This window comes from Tupaia chinensis, unplaced genomic scaffold (genome assembly GCF_000334495.1).
Source record: "Tupaia chinensis unplaced genomic scaffold, TupChi_1.0 Scaffold000415_1, whole genome shotgun sequence".
Taxonomy (NCBI): Eukaryota; Metazoa; Chordata; class Mammalia; order Scandentia; family Tupaiidae; genus Tupaia; species Tupaia belangeri.
In genome coordinates this window covers 3228629-3239380 of record NW_006159920.1, presented here as the reverse complement: position 1 = coordinate 3239380, position 10752 = coordinate 3228629, and positions in this window count along the sequence as shown.

Genomic DNA, 10752 nt, shown 5'->3' with positions numbered 1-10752 from the left:
CTCTCAAAAAAAAAAAAAAAAAAAGAAAAAGAAAAAGAATGAATACCAGGCCCTCAGGCATGGAAGGCAAAGCCTATGGCTCAGAGGGGTTACATGACTTGCCCCGAATTGCACAGAATGGAATAGATCCACAAGGGGCTCCCAGTGTGAAAGAGACATTGCTGCTCACAACTCATCTGCACATTCACTTGAATAATGCAACTGATAGCCTTAAGTTACATGTGAAAGCTAAATGACTTTTGTGGACCCACTAAATAAATGCTACCTCCCCAGTTTTCCCTCTTAGGCCTGTGCTGTGTAGCACAATAACCTGTAGCCACTGCTTTATCTGTTACTATGTTGCTAAACAGTACCTGAGACTGGGTGATTGAGAAAAAATAGAGGTTTATTTTGTCTTATGGTTCTGGTAACTAAAGATCCCAAGAACCGTATCTTGGCTGCCTTCTGGTCTCTGGTCCTGTGTCATAACATGGCCAACAGAGACAAGGGGAAAGCAGGCACATGCAAAGGGAGAGAGCAACCTGTGGACAGCCATTTTACTTTCGTAACCCACCTTCTGGGGAACTAACCGATCCACAAGAGCAAGAACTCGCTCCCTCCCATAAGAAAGCATTCACTTATTCCTGAAGGCGGTGCTGCCATGATCCAAACACTGCTCACAGCAAAGATCAGTCCTTGAGGGGACCAGCAGTTAGCATAATGGCTGTGTCGCTGGACTCCCACATAGTCAACTGCGGTTCGAGTCCCGGACCCCGTGGCTTAAACTCACGCCAGGCACGTGTGTGTGCGTGCCCAAGATCCCCAGAGAAGGGATTGCATCGTGGCCATCCCCTCTGGGGGGTGATTTCTCGCTTTCTATCGCTCTATCTCTCTCTGTCTGTCTGGCGAGCGCACGCGCCCTATAGCAAAAAAACCTCTCCAAAAAAAAAAAAGATCAGTCCTTGATCACTGAATGTTTTCTTCACTCATTTTCAAGGTGATAAACCTTGAAAGATATACAAAAGCATGCAGAAGAAAATCAAAATGACATAACACTACTACTCATCAATAACTGTGTTTTTTCACATATGTGAATCAAATCTTATAACTTTATAAGCCTTTACAAAACTTTAAAAATATGTTTAATATTTTCCTATATTATTAGATATTCTTCCTCAACATAATTTTTGAAAAAGTATTTGCCAGAGGGCACATGTACTTGCCAGAGAGAGACAGAGAGGGAGAGGAGAAACATTTCCTAATGGGATGAAATCCCTTCACTTCTCCATCCTGTTGGGATTTGGGGCACACATACACATGTGTCTGGTGTGTTTTTTTTTGGAGAGATTTTCGCTATAGGGCGCGTGCGCTCGCCAGGCAGACAGAGAGAGACATAGAGACAGAAAGCGAGAAATCACCCCCCAGGGGGGATGGTCACGCCGCAATCCCTTCTCCTCCCTTCTCCTCTCGGGATCTTGGGCATGCACGCATATGTGCCCAGCGTGAGTTCTAAGCCACCGGGTCCGGGACACAAACCGCGGTCGACTACGTGGGAGTCCAGCGACATAGCCATTACGCTAACTGCTGGTTCCCGACATGTGTCTGGTGTGTTTTTCAAGCTGCTGGCCTGGGATTTGAACCACACCATTGGCCATGTGGGATCTAGCTCTCAATCCATAAGACCATAAGGACAAGCCATTCCTGACATAATCTGTCTTTTCCTTCCTTCCATCCTTCCTTCCTGCCTTCTTTTCTTCTTCTCTCTCTCTTTCTTTCTTTCATCTTTTAGTTTGCTATAAGGCATGTGTGTTTGTCAGAGAGACACGGAGAGAGAGAGAAGGAAAGTGAAAAATCATCCCCCAGTGGGAATACCCATGCCTCAGTCCCTTCTCTTCATTCTCCTCTTAGAGTTTTAGGCATGCATGCACACATGCCTAGTGTGTTTTTCAAGCCACCAAATGTGGCCTTGAACTATGCAGTTGGCCATATGTGATCCTCCATGCCATCTGCTGGCCCAATCTTTAAAGACGATGTATCTGGGTTTCTCAACTTTGGCAATTTTGGGTCAAATAATTCTTTGTTTTGGAGAGTTTTCCTGGACATGGTAAGATGTTCAGCAGCATCTCTGGCCTGTACTCACTGGAAGTACCACCTTTTCCCTCTGCCACAGCTGACAACTGAAAATGTCTCCAGACTTTATCATATGTCCCAAGAGGGAAAAAATCGCCCACAGTTGAGAACCATTGCTATGTCATACTTCATTCTGTGTAAATATCATTTACTTACAAATTCATGTTATTAAATAGATACATTATTGGGTTGTTGGGACAGTCATGACATATTTTTCTATGCAAAAATGTATGAATTTTCTGACAATCCAATATTTGTGGTTATTCTTCACCATAAATAATGCTGGATGGGGACCAGCAATTAGTGTAATGGCTATGTCGCTGGACTCCCACGTAGTCGACTGCGGTTCGAGTCCTAGACCTGGCGGCTTAAACTCACATGGGAGCGTGTGTGTGCGTGCCCAAGATCCAGAGAGGAGAATGGAAGAGAAGGGATGGCGGCGTGGCCATCCCCCCTGGGGGGGGGGGTGGGTTTCGCTTTCTGTCTCTCTGTCTCTCTCTTTCTGGTGAGCGCATGTGCCCTATAGCAAAAACCTCTCCAAAAAGAAATGCTGGGTGGACATACCTGGTTGGGTGGTTTTACATATTTTATACATTTTCAGAAGTGGCTTTCTGGGTCAAAGAATATGCTTATTTTTAAGGCCTGTGATGTAGTGTCAATTTTCCTTCAGAAATGTACCTATTTTACTCACGGAGTATATAAAATCACTTGTTTTCCTAAAATCTTGCTGGGACTATAATTTTAAAATTCTTTGCAAATTTTATTTTTTATGTAATTAAAGGACACAGTTACTCCGGTTACACCTTATATTTAAACGGGTGTCTTTATTTTAGCCTATAAGGATGTTTTAGATTCTGCTTCTATCTATGACAGGTTTTTTTATTCATTCATTCATTCCATGAGAGAGAGAGAGACAGAGAGTGAGAGAGACGGGCACCCCTGACAGGGACCTCACATTGTAATCTACTCCAGCCTCAGCTGGCCGGATGCCTATGCATGTATAGGGTGGCCCGTGAGTGTAAACCCAGGACCTTCCCATGTGGGTCTGGTTGTGTTACCACTGCACAAGTTTTCTGTCTTTAGCTTCATGTCACTAACAAATTCGATAAGAATTAAAACATTGTAAAAGACAACGTTTCACCTAGAATCCTGTAACTGGCCAATACAAATTTCCCTTCATAGTCCTTTACCATTTGGAAGGAAAAAAAAGTGTTTTGTATTTGCCAGAGGGCACATGCAGTTGCAGGGGGTGGGAGTGAGGGAGGGGCTGGGAGTGCACCCTTCATGGGATACGGTCACGCCGCAATCCCTTCTCGTTCATTTCTCCCAACTTTTGAAATTTGGGGCACTCATGCACGTGTGTCTGGCATGTTTCTCATGCTATTGGATCCAGGACTCTTAACCATATCAGCCGTGTGGGGTCCAGCTACCATAACCACCCGGCCATGAGTTGGCCCTGGAAACAATTTCTTTGGTATAGTTTATTCTTTTTTTTTTTTCCATGAGAGAGAGACTGGGGCCTGGGAGCACCCCCAATAGTCCTCACTCCTCCATCCACCTCCAGTTTCTGCCAGCCAGGAGCACATTTAACCCCATTTCTTAATGGTCCCATAACCCCATGGTGTTGAGACCAGGAGGCCGAGGCTCAAGGAGGCTATGTCATTGGCCCAGTGTCACAAGAGTGGCCAAGCCCAGATGCAACACCAGTCCTCAGGCACATTCAGAGTTCCGTCCTCTCTGATGACCAACGAGTGGGGGAGATTTGTGTGGGCCAAAAAGCTTGAAATTACTTAGAGCAAGGATGTTCTTTTCTTCAAACTCTTAACCAGTCATGACTTTAAAAAAATGATCGTTTTCTATACGTCTCTGTAAAAAAAAAAAAAAAAAGAGCTAATATATAACTAATACATAGATACAGTTATATGTATATATCTATAAGCACACACACACATATGCATGCATGCACAGACACACACACACACACACACACACAGAGAAATGGTCTCACTTTGTTGCCTTCCAATTTCACAACCCAGAAATAACTACTGTCAAGTTTGGTATGTATCCTTCCAAACTTCTTAGCCTTTTTTGGTGGGAGGGAGCTTATAAACAAATATGCAGTATGCCTGTGTATTTATGTAACTTGTGCATATGTGTGTGTACAGATATGTAGATATAGGACATTCTTTTTCATTTCAAGGTAATATATACACTTATTTATGTTTTTTCCCCAGTGTTTTTAAACATCTCACAAATTTATTTTGATTTAGAGAATGAGGTTGGAATTCAGATTTTTGATTTTTAAAATAGCCACACTCGCCTTTTTATATAGATTAATGAATTAGTAAAGTCACTACGTACTGTGCTAAGTTCAGATAAGACAAAAAGCGTTCAGAAGTACATGGAAAGAGGTGAGAGGAAGGGTATAGAGAAGACCAGAATTGCTTCCCAGAGTAACCTTGGTTCTGAGCCTTGACAGAGGAAAGGAGCCTGGACTGGCCTGGATAAGGGGAGGGAAGAGGTAAAGAAGAGAAAAGAGATTATTTTCACAGACATAAGAAACATGGCCAGTTTTCACTCAGAAAGGGTTATCCGAATTATGCCTGGATTCCTGGAGACTCTCAAACCTGAGCCATTGGCCACCGTACCGTGCAGATCCAGGAGTCCCTCTCGCACAGCCAGTGTTTTGGCCCCATACACAGGGAGCTCAGGAGATCGCAGATGCCCGTGCAAGGTGATGATTGCCTTGTGCTGAAATGGGGATGCTTCTGTGCCAATCTGCAAGAGAGCTCACAAGTGTCATTCAGAAAATTAGAACTCGATATCCACAATTCTATTTTGTTGTGGTTGTTGTTAGAGAGATTTTTGCTATAGGGTGCATGTGCTCTTCAGAGAGACAGAAAGCAAGAAATCACCCCCCGGGGGATGGCTATGCAGCAATCCCTTCTCCTCCTCTCTGGATTTTTGGGCACACACACACACACACACACCCACCCCATGTGTTTTAAGCTGCCGTGTTCAGGACTTGAATGGTGATCGATTATGTGGGAGTTCATCTGCTGGTCCCACAATATCCACAATTCTAATTATTCAAAGTAGTTATTTCCTTTTCGTCCATCTTTTTGAAAATTTGAGTTTTTAGAACTGTCCATACCTTTTTTCCAAAAGATAAACCTTTAATTTTCATTTTAAATTTATTCTTTTTTTTTTTTCCATGAGAGAGAGACTGGGGCCTGGGAGCACCCCCAATAGTCCTCACTCCTCCATCCACCTCCAGTTTCTGCCAGCCAGGAGCACATTTAACCCCATTTCTTAATGGTCCCATAACCCCATGGTGTTGAGACCAGGAGGCCGAGGCTCAAGGAGGCTATGTCATTGGCCCAGTGTCACAAGAGTGGCCAAGCCCAGATGCAACACCAGTCCTCAGGCACATTCAGAGTTCCGTCCTCTCTGATGACCAACGAGTGGGGGAGATTTGTGTGGGCCAAAAAGCTTGAAATTACTTAGAGCAAGGATGTTCTTTTCTTCAAACTCTTAACCAGTCATGACTTTAAAAAAATGATCGTTTTCTATACGTCTCTGTAAAAAAAAAAAAAAAGAGCTAATATATAACTAATACATAGATACAGTTATATGTATATATCTATAAGCACACACACACATATGCATGCATGCACAGACACACACACACACACACACACACAGAGAAATGGTCTCACTTTGTTGCCTTCCAATTTCACAACCCAGAAATAACTACTGTCAAGTTTGGTATGTATCCTTCCAAACTTCTTAGCCTTTTTTGGTGGGAGGGAGCTTATAAACAAATATGCAGTATGCCTGTGTATTTATGTAACTTGTGCATATGTGTGTGTACAGATATGTAGATATAGGACATTCTTTTTCATTTCAAGGTAATATATACACTTATTTATGTTTTTTCCCCAGTGTTTTTAAACATCTCACAAATTTATTTTGATTTAGAGAATGAGGTTGGAATTCAGATTTTTGATTTTTAAAATAGCCACACTCGCCAACATGCTTTTAAGCACTTCATCCTTTCCTCACAGAAATGCCACTTTTGCTATGTAGAACATTTCAGAATGTGTGCGGATGCTATACCTTCTTTTCTACTGCACTAATCTAGTTCCACTTTCCTTGCTTTATTATTGTTATTATTATTTTTAAAACTTTCCTAGCTGTTTTGGGATATTTTTTCAGTTAAACTTTCTGTACTAGTTTGCAGTTTCTTTTTGCCGAAAATCATTCCGTCTTTTCAGTACAATGATCATTCTCCTTGACAGAGTAAACAGAAATAAAAGTTGTGGAGTTTCACTTTCTACTGTCATCCATCAATATTATGTAGATGGCTCCAAGTGGGAGCCCGGCTTTCCTCCCTTGAACCTCTTACTCCAGACTTAATTGAAGCAGGTGTTTTCATTGCCCTTTGTTCTTCGCTGCATGCCTGTGGGTGGGCTCTCCAGGTCCTCTCCCGCAGGCCTCTACTGTGAGTATGCGCCTCCTTGTGCCCAGTGCTATGTGAGCTGAGCTCATCTCCCACGGCAGCCCCCACTGGATCGTTTTATATGTGTCTCCCTTTCCTTTTCCATTGCAAAGTCAAAAAACATATTCTTGAGTACTTCCTCATTCTCGTGGGCCACATCTCATACTCGAGCATTTCAGCTTAGAACACATCCTATGCCAGTTACCTTCATAGCCTGAGCTGAAGGTAACACCCCACAGATCCCACGTGCCCTCCATCTCAAGCCCTAAGTCCCTTACGATGAGGAAAAGGGAGGAGGTGCCACCAGCATCTTAGCACTGGAAACTGGAAACCTCGGGGCCGAATGCCCTGCATTAGAGCTGTTTTTGCTGCCACTTTACTCTCCGGAAAAACAGCAGATCAACGTCCTTGCCTGTCTTTCCCCAGGTGCAATGGCTCTTATCCTGTTTAACTGCCTGAGGAGCTTAAAAATGATCAGGACCGAGGGACCAGCAGAATGGCTATGTTGCTGGACCCCCATATAGTCAACCACGGTTCGAGTCCGGTGGCTTAAACACGCCAGGTGCGTGTGTGTGCGTGCATGCCCAAGATCCCGAGAGGAGAATGGAAGAGAAGGGATTGAGGCGCGGCCATCCTCCCTGGGGGGTGATTTCTCACTTTCTGTCTCTCTGTCTCTCTCTGTCTTTCTGGTGGGCGCAGGCACCCTATAGCAAAAATCTCTCAAGGAAAGAAAAAAAAAAAAAAAAGATTAGGACCAGGGCCCCACTCCAAAACAACTGAACCAGAATCTCTGGGAACGGGGCCTTGGCACTGATAGGGTTTAAAACTCTCCAGGTTAGTCTAACTTGTAGCCAGTGCTGAAAACCCATGGGTAGAGCGCTATAGGCTGCACTGGTATTCAGTGTTGCGATATATATATATACACACACACACACACACACACATATATACACATATATAATTATAAATTAAATATATATGAATATAAGCAAGGCTGAAAAGGCTTAGAAAAATCAAGGGAAAGGTTTTCCAGCAACGTTATTCTAAAAATGTGGGAAAGTTTTGGTTATGATGAAGTAATTGCTTATGATCTATTGCTACCTTTAACTCCTCTGAGAATTGTTTTATTAAAAAAAATTCCACAGGAAGCTATTTCTAGAGACCGTTCCATATTATCAATGCAATACAGGATCCATGCAGCTACAGAGATCTTGGCAGTAAGACTCAAAGGCAGCCGAACGAGTGCTAGGGCTCCACCGCAGTATTTGTGCGGACTGTAGACAGAGGAGTCCACAGAATGTGACATTCAAACGCTACCGCATCCCTGGGTGTTCTGCCTGGCTTCTAGGCTGAGAGTCTGCCAAGCAAATGTCTCCTCTAATAGGATTAAGGCCTCAGCAGGACCCAGACTTTCATTTCTGTCATCTCCTGACTGCCTTCCAATCTTTCACTTTCTGCAGAAATTGGTCTGGGTTTCAAAATTCTTTAAGTCTAGAAATAAACTAACACGTGAAAACGAAGAGGGGCTTATCTGAATGCAAGCAGACATTTCATTTTCAGAAGTCTTTGACTTGTTGGAAAATAAAAGAGATGTCTGAAGACGGGAAATTATTGATAGTGAAGCTCCTACAGTGAGTTTGAGTAAACCAAGTTCCATCAGCCAAGGTGGGGAGGGAGTTGCTCAGCAGAATCCAGGATAGAACTTTTTCTTATGCACAGAGTCAACCCAAACTCCCTATTTTCAGTCGCACTTTCAGGTGTACCTGTGGCCTCTAGATCCTAAAGCTGCCTGGAATTCTGTAATGCAAATCCATTTTCAGACTTTTCCACTGCCAGGCTGGGTTTCTGGTCTGCTGAGCTGGTAACCACCCAAGGACTGCCACCCAACACTGCTCTTCCCTAAGAGTGTGTCTTTTCGTCTCCCTTACACACAGTGCTGCTAGGAGTAGGCCTGGGATTCCCGTGGGCCGAAGCTGACATAATGTAGGGATGCTCTTTCAGACATATAAGGGCCCGGATCGTGGCACAGAGGTGAAATGCAACTGTGAGGTGACCCACAGGGGAAGGTTCCAGGTTTGTGAGCGCATTGGTTACATGAGTGCCTGTGATCTGGGGCTGGCTGATGCTGGGGGCAGATTGTGGCATCAAGCCCCAGTTGGGTGCTGTCTCTTTCTCTCTGTCTCTTGCTCATGGAAATTAAACTTACTTTAAAAAAAAATTAAACCAGGGCCAGCAGGTGGTATGGTGGTTAAAACACTGAACTCCCACATGGCTGACCACAGTTCAAGTCCCAGACCTGGCAGCTTGCTTTCTCACACTCTCTCTCTTTCTCACTGTCTCTCTCTGGCGAGTGCATGTGCCCTGTAGCAAATTAAAATAATGATGATAATAATAACAATGAAATAAAATTAAATAAATAATTTTTAAAAAAGAAAAAAAAAAACATTGAAAACCAAAAGAAAAATAATACAAACGATGGGAACAAAGGCAGATATTTCATTAGAATGAAAAAAAAGAAATCACTAGCTAAGATGTACTACTTTTTTAAATCCAGGAAAAAAGAATTTATTTTTCCTTTAGGTGTCTGCTCAAGCAACTACTCAGAGAGCTTTCCTTCTCCGACCACCCCGTGCACAGGAGCCAACACCTTTCCCATCAGTTTCTATTCTTACCCTGTTCGTTTATTCAGTAGTACTTATCCCAAGGGCTGTCATATCGATTTATTTGTTTACTTTTTGTTTTTCTTCCCCACTAGGATGTAAACTTCAAAGGGAAAAGACATTTTCCATGTAGGTCACCATTTGCCCTAAAACCAGAACATGCTAAATACTCGGTGAACGTTGAGGAAATGTTGGAAATGTTCACCCAGAATACTATATTTTATAAAATGTGTATAGATTATGATCCAATTTCTAGAAAATATATGTTCATAGGGAAAAGAAGGCCAGAAATAGATCACAATATTAAAAATTATTATCTTGGAATGATAAAACTATGCGTGGTTTTCATTTTCTTCACCCTGTTTTTCTAGTACATATTTTAATTTGTTTTCAGTTATATGTTTAAAATTTTACATAAATTCAAATGCTCATGAGTGAAAAAGCTAGATGCAAAATGTGTCTAGAATGATCCTGATTTGTGTAATAATTAAATCTTTTTTCCTTTATTCATGATTGACAGCAGGCATACACATGACAGTGAGAGAGAGGGGTATGTCCGCAGGGTCTGGGCACTTTGTGACCCTCTTCCTCCAGTCCTCCAACCTGTCAGACTGGGGGCGCTTGCACATGTGCCCCACTGTGTTTTAGGTTGACCAGGCTGAGGAGTCAAACCAAGTTCCCCACATGGGATCGGGCTTCTCTTAAGCAGTGCCACAGAGCTGGGACACAGAGCTGGGCCAAGAATTTTTTTCATCAAAAAAGACCTAAAAAAAACAAACAATAAATTGATAGTGGCTACCTCTGGAAATCACATAACAGGTGGTGGACAGTTCTTGGTGCTTTTTTTTTTTTGCATATTTCATAATGAAAATAAATTTCAACTTTGATATTGTAAGAAAATAAAAGCAACAGATATAACTATGAAGAAAAGAGGAGTTGAGACAAATAAAGTTTTTGTTAAACTAATGACGTGGCTAGATATTTGGTGGTATTCAAAGAAAGGACGAGGAAGACAGAAGATGAGGAGGGAATAAGGTGGGAATGGGAGAGGCCTTGGTGTTTAGATAGTAATGGGGGAAGAAAGAAGGGACCATCCATGGAAAAGGCTCGCTGCAATGAGGAAGGAAGAGGAGCAGAGAAAGCAAGGTGGACTTTGCCTCATTTTGATTGAAATAAGTGCCCAACCGCAGAGATTCTCAAATAGGTCCCAGAATAATAAATTAATGAAAATATGAAAGAGAAAAAGTCAAAGTCGAATAGTAAGTAAATGGATATTATATTGTAAACTTCTGATGAGCTCTCTTGAAAGGATTGAAGAAGAAATATATTCTGAATGTACCCCGAAAGCCTTCATACTTCTAGATTTTTAAGGTAAGCATCTGAATCAGGATATGCATGATTCAGCTTAATCATGCATTAATTCCAGGTAGCCATCATTGATCATAACTGCAAATAACAGGACACATTCTGTGGTCTCTGAAG